Raw genomic sequence first — 15,095 nt, forward strand, 5'->3', positions numbered from 1 at the left:
CAGGTAGTGGAATTGTTTACAATTTTTCCCTAAGAATCTGGCCCTCCTTCCATGTAGAATTCTTCAGACAGCATAAGCTGAGAGAATTCTTCAAGCCACATGTAGTTTGGAAAGTCGTCCAGGAGGAACCATTTCTGGAGGAAGTCCCTGCCAATCCGTGCCCATTTTCTGTGATGCGTTAGCTGCTCTGCATTCAGATTTAGGAGAAACGGTTGCTTGGCCACTGGCAGTGTTTGGTCAGGGAGGAGAAGCTTGGATAAATCACTCGCCCAAGGGATCCCCACCCCTACTTCTGCAAGAATGAAAAGAGTAATGTCATCTCCGAGGAAGTCTTCCTTAAGAACCTTCCTCAATAGCATCAGCATATCCACCTTGTCTCCTCCCAAGTCCAGAAGAGACGCTAAGAAGCGAGATGTAAGATCCGTGTTAACACGGTACCTATTTTCATTTCGCAGAAATTCTCTGCCCAACACCATCCACACAGCTTCATTGGTGAATGACCCAACCTCCTTGCAGATTGATTGGAGGGTTGGGTCTCTAACGGAGCCTAGAAAGGCCCTCTGGTCCTCTGCAAAAATGCTTCTCAAGCGGATGGGAGTGTCCATCTTAAGAAAATAGATTAACAAATTAAACAACCTGAGCAGTGAGCCTATAAACCTAAAATACCGTGAGCTCTGACGATTTATCTACTAAATGGCAAAGGCTAATTGAAGATGAAAGAAGCAGAGATCGTATATAAATTATTGAAGATCTTGATTGTAATAATTACTTCTTTAACAGTATTAACTGCTATAAATTTTTTTAAATCTTTCCCATAAATGCATGAGTGTGTGAAATTGGAAACAGCTATGAACCAGTACCAAATTGGCAAGTATCACATTGGAAGTCATGGGGACAGAGTGGATTGCTATAAGTGAAAAGATATATATTAAATGAATGAAATTATTGATCGTGATTCGTGACATTTGATATGTGTCTATTGAATCCAATTCCATTCCAGGCACTTTCTGGTGAGCTATGTTCTCTTCAGAAAATTGGGCCAAAATAAAACTTTAGCCATTGATATACGATCATCAAATGGTTTAAAATATTGATAGATTTTAGGTATGTATTACCCTTTACGTGTCAAAGAGGTCGTGCTTATTGATACATCGTGTAGAGTCCAGACTCAATGTATTATGTGATGTGATGTACTGATGTGATGTGATGTGCCTTGTCTATTAATGGCAATGAATTTATGAAATCGCCAATGAATTATATATTGTATCATAAATAACAAAATATTCGCCGAAACAAATTAAAATTTTTTCAAGCCGTGGATAAAAATCGCCAATACATTTAAGTAATTTTCAAGCGGTGGATAAAAATCGCCAATACATTTAAATAATTTTTCATTCGAAGTAAAAATTTTTGCTCATACAATTATATATATTTGTTCCTTTTAACAATAATTATTCGCCTCCCACAATAAATATTTTCCCCATAGAACAAGGTATTATTTGCCAGAAATTTATGGCATTTTCGCACCTTAGAAAAAAAATCACCAATACAAAATAATTTTTTCGTCATTTAAAATTTTTTTTTTGCCATCGATATGAAAATTTCTCCCCAAAAATAATATCTAATTTGCCAGGATTTTACACAGTTGCCTGGGGGGGGGGGGGTTTCTTAAAGTTGTCCCTACCACCCATCCCCTAATCAATTATTAGGTTATCACTTTTTAACTGACTTTCGACGGGTTATACTATCATCCACTTCGGGCACGGCCCCCGCTCGAAAGCCACTCTCTCTCATAGGATACTAATAGGAAAGGTCTCTCTCTACGAGAACTCTATGGCGAAACAAACAACCATAACTAATCCTGACAAAGCACAGGTGAAGGATACACAATCACTAACCCAAGATTGACCATTTGGACGAAACACACAATGGCTCACATCAATAAGGTTATACAACAACACCTGGCCAAGAAGATATAACAACATAGGACACAATAACATCCCAACCATAATTGCAATGAAATTAAGCTTGACTGAAAACACCATTTACATAAGATCCTATTACAAACAATCTTTTCTTAAAACAGCCAAAAGCATAAATAACTTGCAATTAAAGAATTTCCAGACAATAAGAATTACAACTATATTAAATAAATCAATTTGTCATTTGTCCAATAAAGTTAAATAAATACACATATGAATAATCTCCTAATGTATTTCCAAACATACATATAAAATCTAAAAATTATAAGCTTTTCCAGAAATTATCAAACTCTAAGTTATTAATATATGTATAATATAATTATAAGAATACATATATATATATATATAGGTAACTCATGAATTAATTTCCATAGTATTAAAAGAATAATACTAAACAATTTAATGCCATATTAAATTACACTATATATATATATCATATATAATAGTTTAATTTAAATTTTAAATATATTAAACTGCATGAAAAAACTGAACACCAAATTTCGGTTTGGGTGAACCTAGGAAATTGGGAAAGGACATGGTACCATGCTACTGTGCACAGTAGCACGTGCTACTCACGGTAGCCCATGCTACCACCGATAGTAGGTACTACTGTGGTAGTACTGCTACCTTGTGGTAGCAGGTACTACCGCCAGTAGCACTTGCTACCGTCAGTAGCACTGCTACCGTGCGGTAGCAGTTACTACCACAGGTAGCACTTGCTACTGTCGGTAGCACTGCTACTGTGCGGTAGCAGGTACTACCGCAGGTAGTACTACTACCCCGGTAACTGTGCTACTGAAATCCCTTTATTTTTATTTTTATTTTTTATTATTTTATTCTATTTTAATTTAATTTCCTTGCTCAATACAAAAATAAATAAATTTTCAATATCAAGGAAATTCTTTCTCACAAAATTTATTTAATATATATTTTTTTTAAGTAAATTATTTTTCCAAAACCTAAATATCCCAATAAATTTAATTAATGATTAAATTTATTTCTAAGATAAATAAACCATTTCACAGAGATATAATTAAAAGACTACCATAGCCAAATACAGGAACAAAATCAAACAAGAGGGAATGATTTCTCCGGTAAGCCCCATTCCTCCCAAATCTTGAAATTTGCATAAACAATAAAAATCTTGACAAATTTCCCATAAACTAGAAATTATCTTTAGGAATGGATTTAACTAATATCAAGAAATAATCAGATAGGATTTCAAATTTGACAAACACCTTAATACACACATCATTCATTGAGAGAAGAAATAGAAATATTTTCTTAAAACAAAATCAAAAGAAGCCACCCAACCTGGTATAGCTTTCCTGGAAGAATTTTGTAGAAGAGCCCAATCTTTCCAATAAATTTCTTCTCCTAATTTCCTGACATGTTTCCTGTGTATCTAAAATAAAGACCTATTTCCCTATTTAAACTAAAATTCTAGGTTCAATAGCTTTTTCTCAAAAACCTAAATTTAGAATAAAAGTAATTTTATTTTATTTTCTAATTTTATAACAAAAGATAAGCTAACATGCAATAATTAAAAAATCATTATTCTTTCTTTTCTTTTCTCATGCAAATTAATTAATTTTCTAGATAAAGAATTAAAACAATACTTTAATTCTAATTAATTCTTTTATTTATTTATTTATTCTTTTATTTATTTATCTTTTTATTTATTTATTTATTTAAAATTCTAGGAAACAATAAATATAATTAATCTAATTTATTTTTCCACTAAAATTTAAATAAAATATATTTCTAATATCATGCAGCTTGCAACTTAATTTAATAATTTCTTTTAATTAACTAAATTTATAATCTCAATGCATATACAATTCAACTATGAGATAATTCCATAAACTTAATTAATTAATTAATTAATTAATTAAATCCACTAAAATACTCAAATTGAATAAATCTCAAGCAAATACTCATAAAAAGATCAAATGACAAAATACGAAGGTCGAACAACTGACAAGATGACCAACTGACGACACTCACACGAGTGTAACTGAGTAAAATATGGTCAACTACTATCTCCTCCACTTCCATCGGAAAATATAAGGCACACTCAAACCTGTGAAGCTAGGTGGAGACGATACCCCGTACCTACCCGGTACTTGTAACTACAATATCCTACATCACCGAACCACACATGCATATATACAATATAAAAAACATGGCATACACACTGATGAAGGAGAATCACGACGTTCCCTATCTCACTGAAATGAGTGAAGGAAAATCATCCCCTTGCATCCAATACACTCGCAGACACACAACTTATATAAAGTAAAATGTCAGTACATAGCAATAATCCATAAAATGCCATAATTCACAAGTACTGAAATACTGCAAATAAATTATGCATCTTATATCCAGATAAAGCATGAAATAATGTCATAAAATCTGAAATCACACCATGGTGATGTATCCACTGAAAACAAACAATAATAAAATATGAGTCTAATGAGTTCAGACGAGTAGGGGTACTACACTCCTTATCCCATTCTTTTTACAACAACTGTTGAATTCATCGGATGTGAATTCTCCACCCTGATCAGACCTTAAGTATTTAATCTTTAATCATGTCTTTGTCTCAACTTTATCTTTAAAGATTTTAAACTTTTCAAATGCTTCAGATGTCTCCCTTAGAAAAGTAACCCACATCATTCTAGAATAGTCATCAATGATTAGCATAAAATATCTAACACCCTGAAAACTTTTGATTCTAGCAGGACCACACAAATTAGTATGAATAAGATCAAGAACATCATTATATTTGTCTTGTAGACTCTTAAAAGAAGTTTTGACATGCTTTCCCATTTGACATTCCTTACATACCAGATTATAGGGCTTCACAATCTTAGGTATATCTCTAACTGCCTTAGTAGAAATGATCTTTAAAATACAATCAAAATTCACATGACACAACCTCTTATGCCATAGACAACTCTCATCAATTTGTGCAATCAAACATGTCTTCTCACTAAAGTTCAAATGAAAGATGTTACCTTTAGTTTGAGTAGTGGTTGCAATCTCCAATCTAGATCTGTTGATAATCTTGCATTTTCTATCCTTGAACTATAACTGAAATCCCTTATCCACCAACTGTCCTACACTCAAAATATAATTCCTTAAACCTTCAACATAATAAACATTATCAGTATCATGTTTACCATCCAATGATATAGTTCCTCTTCCCTTGATCATGCATTCTTTGTCATATCCAAATCTAATGAGACCGCCATCAAATTCTTGCAAAGATAGAAACTTCCTTTTATCTCCAGTCATATGACGTGTACATCCATTGTCTATCACCCATTCATCCTTGTCTTCAAATTTAAAAGAAAGGGCCTTTTCTTTAGGTACCAGATCATCTTCCTTGATAGACAAGAATACCCAATCATTTCCATTATCGGATCCATTAGTTGAATTTTGTGTCGATTCATCATCAGAATCAGTCACACCTTTCTCATCCACATAGTAGCATTATTTGTCTTTGGTCCTCCTATACTTATGCTTGTCTAGATAATCATGGTTAGGCCTAAAAGATCTTCTATCTCTTTCCTCAAATCTTGAATTGCTTTCAAGACATCTAGATGCAAAATGACTTATCTTATTACATGCAAAACATTTAAAAGGTGATTTTCCTTCATACTTACTTCCTTTCAGACCTTTAGGTACTCTTATAGCAAATAGGGCTTCAAGTTACTGAAACTCTTCATCTTCTTTCTTCATTTCCTCCAATTCCTTAGCATATAAGGCTTTCCAATCACTTTTGTCGGTAGATGATGTAGATGCATGAAAACAATGTTCACATTTTACAACTCTGGAAGGACCAAATTCCTCAAGATCAAAAGAAGATAACTTCCCAACCAAGGTATCCCTATTAACAGAGGTGTTTGCCATTTTTCTCAACTCATTAATTGCAGTAGGCTTCATCTTGTAAGTCGATGTCAAAGCTCTCAATACTTTAAAAACTATTTCATCTTTGCTCAGAGATCTACCACAACATTGAATTCCCAGAACAATTTCATTAACTCTCTCCATTAAAGCAGTAATCCTTTCATCTTCTTCCACCTTCAGGTTCTCATATCTCACCTAGTAACCATCAAGTTTAGCAATTTTAATAGTAGGGTCATCTTCATTTAGAGTCTCCAATTTATCCCATATAGCCTCTACAGTTGATTTATTAGTTAGTCCCATAACTTGCTGATCAGAAAGTACACACAAAAGAGCTTCTCTAGCTCTACAATCATTTTCAATGTCCTTATCCAAGCCTGCTGGAGGAGGATTTCTAGATGCCAGATTATCAGATGTATATCCTTTCTCAGTGATCTCCCAAATCTCCTTACCAAGACATCTCAGATGAGTCTCCATCTGAATCTTCCATACTCTGTAATTTGTTCCATGAAGCCTAGGAATTTCTCTCCGGAAAACAACTGCAAATAAACTTGATGAACTTGAACTATTAGATGCCATAGGATCTTCCTCAAGTTGTTAAGATTCTGTAGAGAAGACCAGGCTCTGATACCAATTGTTAGACAACTCAGATAAATAGTGGACAATTGACAGGGGGGTGAATCAATTGTTGAAAGATTATAGAACTTTAAGCATTAAAATCTTATTATTAGAATAGCAGATATAACAGTTAAGCACAAATATAATCCACATAACATTTACCAACCATCCACAAAAGATAACACAAATATTTGTACGTGGAAAACCCGGTAAAGGGAAAACCATGGTGGGAAGCCTACCCATAGTCTTATAATAATTTTATAGTAAGAATGTGATTACAAAAGAGGGGCCTACACATGCAGGAAATCCAATAGCCTAGAGCATACTACTCATCACAAAAGGAGTCTCACTGACTACAAAAAAAATCCAGACTACAATCTGGAAAGAAGAGTGAACGGCAAGAATAGCATCTCCTATGCCTGAGTATAGTTCTGGTTAAGCTCAGTACCAGAGGTCTTAAACCTCTTTCACCAACCCAAATCGATCACCTATGATCGATCAAAACCTCTGCATATGATTACAACCGTATTCGCACACAAATAATTGCATAACCCCTAAAACCATAGACCCATGATCTACAAAGAGATCTTACATCATATTTATACCAACCCGAGACCTAAACAATTAGGTCGACCTCCTAAAAGATAATACAATAAATTCATAACTTAAATCCGCAATCCAATGATCAACCAAGTCAGCCTAAGACTGAAACAACATAATCCAATCAATACATCCAACCGGTAATGCATCAGGATCATCCACCAACACGTTACATAAATCGGTCCATAACTTAGCAAAATAAGATAGCATTAGGTTCGGTCATAAATGCAACCCCACTGATCAACATGAACACAAACAAGATAATCAACAACATCCTGAAAGCCATCTAGAAGCAACTCCAACACCACTTATCAAGTGCATCAAAATATCTTCAACAAATTTCTGTCGATAAAACCCTTACCGGTGACCAAAAGGCTTACTAGAACAAATGATAGCTTCTGAGTAATCAAATATCAAACCAACTGATCGTGATATGCATCTGAATAGCATGAATGACAGATCCAAACCAATTCCACAAACCAAAGCATACTAGAGCATACTAGATCAATATCATAATCCAACCGCTCTACCGAAACCTACTGGAATCGGTAAACAACCAAAACAACTAGTGTTTCTATCAATGCAACAAATAATCAATTCCTCCAATTTACCAACATACTCCCATTCAAACAATGAACCCTTCTTTCAAGTTTATTAGCTAAATAAAAATACAACTCTGAAACAAATTGTTATGAATAAAATCATAAAGAAGTATACAAGAAAATGAATCCAAAATTAAAATATAAAAAATAACACAAAACACAAAGACACAAAGATATATTTAAATGGTTCACCCAATATGGGCTAAATTCATGAAGAAAGAGTTAGTCCTTTTTATTTATCTAGCAAAAGGAAAGGATATAACCTATTACACATCCACTACAACATACTCTTCTCTCTATGAAATTCTCCATGTAATGAAATACAATACATAGTTATAATGTAATTCCCTCATAAAAGAGGGTTTCCTATTAGAGAAGGAAAAGACAACATAACCTCTATTGTCAAATCTATGACCTACTGAATAGTGGTCCAAATTTATCATGTACAAATAACATTTTATGATTCAACTATGCAATTGGAGGTGTTTCCCTTGAATCCTATTAAAAGGGATGATCCCCTCAAAACCCAAAGGGGGGATAACCCCCCTTCACGCACTTGAATGAAATGGCCTCAAAACATGACTACAAAAAAGTACCCAAAAAAATAGACATTTAACAAGATTAGGCTCCACAATCAACATATACATATACATACATATGTATATATAATGTATATATGTATATGTACATAAGTACAAGTGTGTTGATGTATGCAAAGTCATGCACAACTCAACAATGACTTTGTGTCTATTGCAAAAGAAGGTTCTAGGTGGTGATGCTGCTAATGAGGGAAATTACTAGGAACTCTTTTGATTCCTTGCTAAGGATTGGGGAAAGTTATTTCCTTAATTTCCCATTGTTTTTTTTGTTATGGTTTTAGTCATAGTGTGTTAAACTCTGATACTGATTTAAACTCGTTCTACTATAAGATTACTATATGTTCTAATATGTGTTCTAGTTTAGGGTGTTGTTAATGTGTTGTTAATAGCTTATTATTTTTGCCCATGGGCTATCTACTTTTATAGGGTCAACATCCTTGTTTTGCTGCTTAATATATCAAAAATATCATGTGTGTGTAATATTATCTATGCATATTTTATTTTATTTTTAAGTGTATAAATGAAATTCAAAAATTAGATTTATACATGTAATAAATTTATATAGATGGACAACAAGATGAGCTTAATTATATTATCAATCTATACATAGAAGGGACAATCTTATTTTTTAACCTTCAATATTTTATAATTAAGGTTCACAACCATATTGATGAGATAAGTTACATGTAATCAATTTATATGTAGTATGAAATGGTATCAATTAAATAATTAATATTGATGAGACATATATAATGCCATTTTTAATTCATGTTCTAATAAAAGAATTCTTCTATGTTTTGGTAATTTGATGATATTTGGCACTTAGGAATAGATGATTTTGGTAACTTGTTATGCTTATTTGATGTAATTATGAAATATATTAGAAATGATAACCTAACATAAATGTTTAACTTTTGAAAGATTATCTTATCAATTAATAGATGCATGTGTTATTTTGGATCATTTATGCATTCAATGCTTTGTGGAGTTTTGAATTTTTGTAGTTCCTATTTTGCCTCATGAGGAACCTTAGTTCAAAATGCCCATTGATTAACATTGCTTGAAACTCAAATACAACTCTAAGTTGTTGACGATGTAGATCAGTTTTTCATTAGCCAGGCATGGAGGAATCTCCTGATTCTGCTACCATTTTGATGACTCCTACAAATTCTTCAAATGTATCCAAGTGCATATTGCACCTTTAGTTCACTCGATTCCTCTAAGTCCTATCATAGTTGGCATTTATTATTTTAGATTTAAAAATAAAATCGTTATTTATATGATAATCTAATAGTTTTTAGGTGATTAATTGTACTATAGTAGTTTGAATTCCATTATGTAATTTTCCCTCTTTTTTTGAAGACTCTATAATTTGCCCCTCCTGGGGCCCATTTGAAAGAAAATTTGAAGCTTTTGATCTAGTAAAGTTTATAGATCTCTCCAGAAGGAAGAGCATCGCCTGCTTGACCAAAGGGAGGTGATCTTAGGGTTTTGTGTTGGTTAGTTTATTTTCATGATATTAAGTTCAGTAGAACTGCATCTTGTTTTCATTTGTATTGATAATTGTTAGTTTAGATTGTGATTGAATGTTTCAAACTTTAGTAATTTTCATTGTTGTAATCATAGTTTCAATTTGGTAGAATTAGTTTCTATTTCATTCATTGGATAATTAGTATATCAATGTGATCACTTACCTTGGTTAGAATTTGAATGAATACCAGAAAGATGGGGTTTCTTTTCATTTCTGTAGGATGTAATTTATTTTATGAAATAATAGCTTAGAACCTTTTTCCTATACAATTAGTTACGGTATTTCATTTGCGCAAACATAATTTAGTTTCAATTTTTGTTATTGTAGTGTAAGTTTGATTATTGTAAGTAATTTAACATTCAATTCTTTAGAAGTGCTTTAGTTAGTAGACTCCGTCATTTCGAGTGTCAACTCAGAAGTGAAAAGGGTAGTCATTGTAGTACTTGATTGTTTAAGTAGAATTTAGATTTGAAAAGAAGATAAGATTGATAAGCGAGTCCTAGGAAAGAATTACAAATTGCTCAAGGTAGCTCCAAGACGAAGCCATATCCAAAATCGCAACCAAATAAAACCCCAAATACCATATTCTTACTATTGATAGCTTTAGACACCATCTAGGTTGACAATTTAATGGTTAAATGTGGATAGTAATGTGACTAAGAATGATACCATCCATCAAATATATTTTTAGAGATGTGTTATAGGTTAATATTTGTACTCATTTGGAATTTATGCGCATAATGAATATTTCTATTATAATTTTAATTCATTGCAATATCTAAATTGGCCCAAATTCAATTATTTACATTTTCATAAATGAAGAGCAAAGTCCAAATGAGAACCATACATGATGCAAAGATATTAGGGATATTACTTCCTCTACATAAAAGGGCATAAGAGTGTAATTATATGAAAATTTTAAAGATATAATATCTAATGCACAAGGATCAAATGGAATAATTCAAGTGAAAGTAAGTGTTACATCATAGAATATTTTATTATGGTGAGAATGAACAAGAAATGATAGGGAAGGAACCATTAAAGATATTGACAATAATACCTTTTCTATTATACATTCAACAAAAAATGGGGACTTCCTTCTAGCACACTAGTTAATTAGTTGATTTACTTAACCACCACTATAATGAAAGTTCCTCCAATTATTTTGAATGTAGATGAGGAGCTCAAGGTATTTGAATGGCTTAAGGAGATCAGTAAAAATTGACATGCGCTTGAAATAATCAATCTAAAGGACCAAAGGTAGAATTTGTATAATTTTTTTAAACAAGGGTAAACCCATCAAGGAAAGAGTTTTAGGTAAATAATGGTGGTTAGGGTTTAAAAGAGACATCTTAATCTCACTTTGAGGATAGATTAAATACTTGACAAAGATAGAGCACTATAATTGATGCCCATAATTGCGGCTACATTCTAAGAAATTATCAAGAGACTATGATACTAACACTTATAGTCCTTATAAAATCTATGACTGTGATGTGTGTTAGCAATAAATATGAGGGATGCAAACTATATTTTTATGCCCAAAGGATTAATGATGGTGTAGTATTCTACCTTAGACTTAGTCCAATTAAGGCAACAAGGAAAGGTATTCTAGATCATATCTTAGTTGTAAATTAGAGTAAAATTTACCATATACACATAATAGATCACAAATTAGAATTATTTGTATTCATATATTGATATGCATTCATTACATTCCTTATATCTCCTTAAATCATCATAGTTCTCTTTTTTAATCTCTTATATGTGTTATTCTAGCAAATAGATCTCACTAACTACTTCTAGCTACAATAAGGGACATGACCCTTAGATACATTGATAGAGTATATTCTATCTTCCTAAGCTTATATTCTGGACCCTTATTTCTGGTTAGATATTCAGCTCCTCCAAACCAGTGTCTCTATATCATTTTCCAGCCAAAAACATCCCCCCGTAAAAATCTTGACTTGACCTTAGGCCAACTTTATCTAGAATCATGGTGATAATATTTTAACCTTTCTCTGTTGAATATGTATCCATCCAAATTCTCTAGCTATATTGCTCTAGAATCCAAAATATCACTGATTTTATATGGTCCTAACCATCAAACTTTGAGTTTTCCCTGCTTCTTAAACTTGTTGTCATATAACAATACAATATCTCCAAGATAAAATTATTTTGTTCTCAATTTTTTGTCGTGTCAAGCTTCTACTTTCTTCCTTCTATCCATAAATGTGATTCTACAAATTGGCATTCTTCCTCAAAAAATTTATAATTCTTCTAGATTGTGTTTGACAAATCCTTCATTAGTTAGCTTTAATGTGAGGGTCGTGCAAAGATTATTGACTATGGAATTAACTAGTAAGATTGCTTCTATGCCATAAACTAGGTTGAAGGGTGTATGTGATGGTGCTCTTTTGTATGTAGTCTGATAAGACCATACTACTATTTGTATCTTAATATCCCAATAAATTTTGTTTGTGTTCCACATCTTAGTAAAAGTGGTTCCCAAGATTTTTTTTAGTGCTTCATGTGCTCCAATTTCTTGTGGATGGTAAGGGGTACTTCGGCTCTGTATAATCATGAAGTTTTCTAGTAACTCCTTTATAGTTGTGTTAACAAAATGCTTTCATTGGTCACTTGTAATAGTTAATAGGTACTCAAATATAGTGATGATATTATTGTACAACAATTTAGTAGCAATATATGTAGTACAATCTTTGGTTGGTTCAACATCTGCCCATTTGGTTAAGTAGTCGAAATCAATAATAATGAATCTTTCTTTGGATAGTTTCACTAGAGGGTCAATAGGGCCAACGAAATAAATCACCCACTTTTTGAATGGATAGTGTGCTAGGACCAATTTTAGTCACATTTCATAATGAGTTGTAAGGCATATATATGGTTCTCTTATAAATATTGTGTTTCTTGGTATATCACTTTCAATTTTTATATATAGTAGGCCATCATAATCCGTATAATGGTATCTTATGGGTTGTTGCATCTCCATAGTTATGTCCTCCCATTATTCCCTCACGTGCTTCTCTTATAACATGCCCCCTTTTTTGCTCATAGACTAATTTTTAAAGTATAGTATCTCTTCCTTCCTTATATAGAGCTCCTTCAACCAAAGTGAATGGTAATAATTTTCTCAATGGTAATTTTTTTTATCATGGGCATTCATGCTCAGAGGATATTTTTTAGTAGAAAGGAGTTTAGAAACATCATTTAATTATTCTGATACAGATGTGATAAAAAAAGGTATGTTCTAGCAGGTCTTCTTCATTAACTCCTTAAAGTTCTCTCCCTATAGCAATCCTTTATAAATAGTGTGGTCCTTGATTGTTTTGGGTTTGACCATTATAGTAAAATTAAACTCTTGAAATAGTAAGAGCCATCTACATATATGTCCTTATATCATTGGTTTGTTTGGAAGGAATTTTTGGGGCTCATGGTTAGTGTAAAAGGTGAAGACAGTGGATAATAGGTAGTGCTGAAATTTGTGTAAACCATAAACCATGGCTAGGGCTTCTTTCTTAGAAGTGATATAGTTGTTTTTGTTTGGGATAATTTCCTACTAGATAACATTACCTCTTGGTCCTTATTTCCTCTAGGTTGGGCTAATAGAACACCTATCACTATACCAAATGCATCCACATGAAAATGAAAGGGCACTGCCAAATCTAGGAAGATGAGGACTGGTGTTTAGATGCTATTTTATTCTTGAGAGTATCAAAGGATTGTTTGAATTTCTCTATCTAATTAGTGTCTTTATCTATTTTTTGGTTTTTCAGTACTTCCTCTAAGGTGTAGTTATGTTGGCATAGCCTTTGATAAACTTCTTGTGATATTCGATATATCCAAGTGTAATGGTGGGAAAATGGTGAATGATAAATCAAGAAGGAAACTACCATTTCCCTCAAAGAGATATGAGAGTTTCTCTATCAATTACCCTTCAAGTAATTTTCATCATGTTACATTAGAAAGAGGAGAGGATAATTCACTAGATTCAATCTCTCCACCTGAAGATGGTAGATCGAATTCTAAATGAATTAGGAATGCTAAGTTGATCCCCTCTTGTTTGAAATGGAAAGGAATTGATTGAATTATGTAGTGCAAAGGTGACAAAGAACTGATTTTGACTTGAGATTGAAACATGGGATGAAGTTGTGCACCTGGATCTGGTAGTAAAATGTCAAGATGAAGTCGCCCTGCAAATTTGAGGAAAAGTTGCCTAGACCGTGGTGGGAACATACACGGTCCTCCGAAAAATCCATGAAACAAAAAGGGTTTTTCTGCCTCTGTAAATGAAGCCCGAATCCAAAAGTACACCCACACACATAAAAGATAGGAAAATGGGTTGGTATTAGGGGTTTTCCTTTAGGTCAAACCCCAATTTTGGAATTAACCAAGTAATGAAACAAAGTACTTGCAAGTAGATGTAAATGAAAGACTGAATTGTAAATCACCTCAAGGGAGGTTGTGATAGCAATGTTGATAGAAGTGCTTGTGTGGAATTGAATATTGAAATCAATCTCCTCTTCAATGGTTGAATCCTTGACTTGAATTCCACACCTAGCCTTGAAGGGAGACTTGAGAATGCCCAATGCTGGAAAATAATGCTTGAATGCTTGATCGCTTGTGCACACTTGAATCTCTCCAACTTCAAATTATCAGATTTGCACCTTTTATATAAATGAGAGGAAGAATGCCCCTTAAATACATGTTAGTGGATTTGAAATTCATCACGGGCCGATATCAGGGGAGTTTCTCACCTGAGGCACAACCAACAATGCAACCCTAGGAAGGGTCCTGCCCCAAAATAGGGTAGGGATAGGGATTCCATGCCCCTATCCTACCCCTTTCTCCAGGGAATAGTGTAGACGGGGTGATGCAAAGGCCAAGGAAGAAGCTATTTCTGCAAGTTGAGAAATCTCCGGTCTCTGAACAAGGTAGAGGATTCAAATTTGCATGCATGAGGACCCTAATGCAGTCAAAAATTTCTAGGGTCACAATTTTATGACACTACATTTAGCCCCCACTTTAGCAAGAGTATAAGCGTACGCCAATACTACTGGTAAAGTTCAAGGAAATAAGATTGAAATACTTTTAGCATGTCAAGGAGGCAAGATGCACCAAGCCCCCAGTGGACTTAGGATCTGATGACTTCGATTGACAAAGTAAAAGGAAAGATCAAGAAGGGGAGAACCATCACTACAAGTAGAAAGTTCCCTTCACTATGAGTCAAGAA

The sequence above is a fragment of the Cryptomeria japonica genome, chromosome 1 (genome assembly GCF_030272615.1).
Source record: "Cryptomeria japonica chromosome 1, Sugi_1.0, whole genome shotgun sequence".
NCBI classification, from domain to species: Eukaryota; Viridiplantae; Streptophyta; class Pinopsida; order Cupressales; family Cupressaceae; genus Cryptomeria; species Cryptomeria japonica.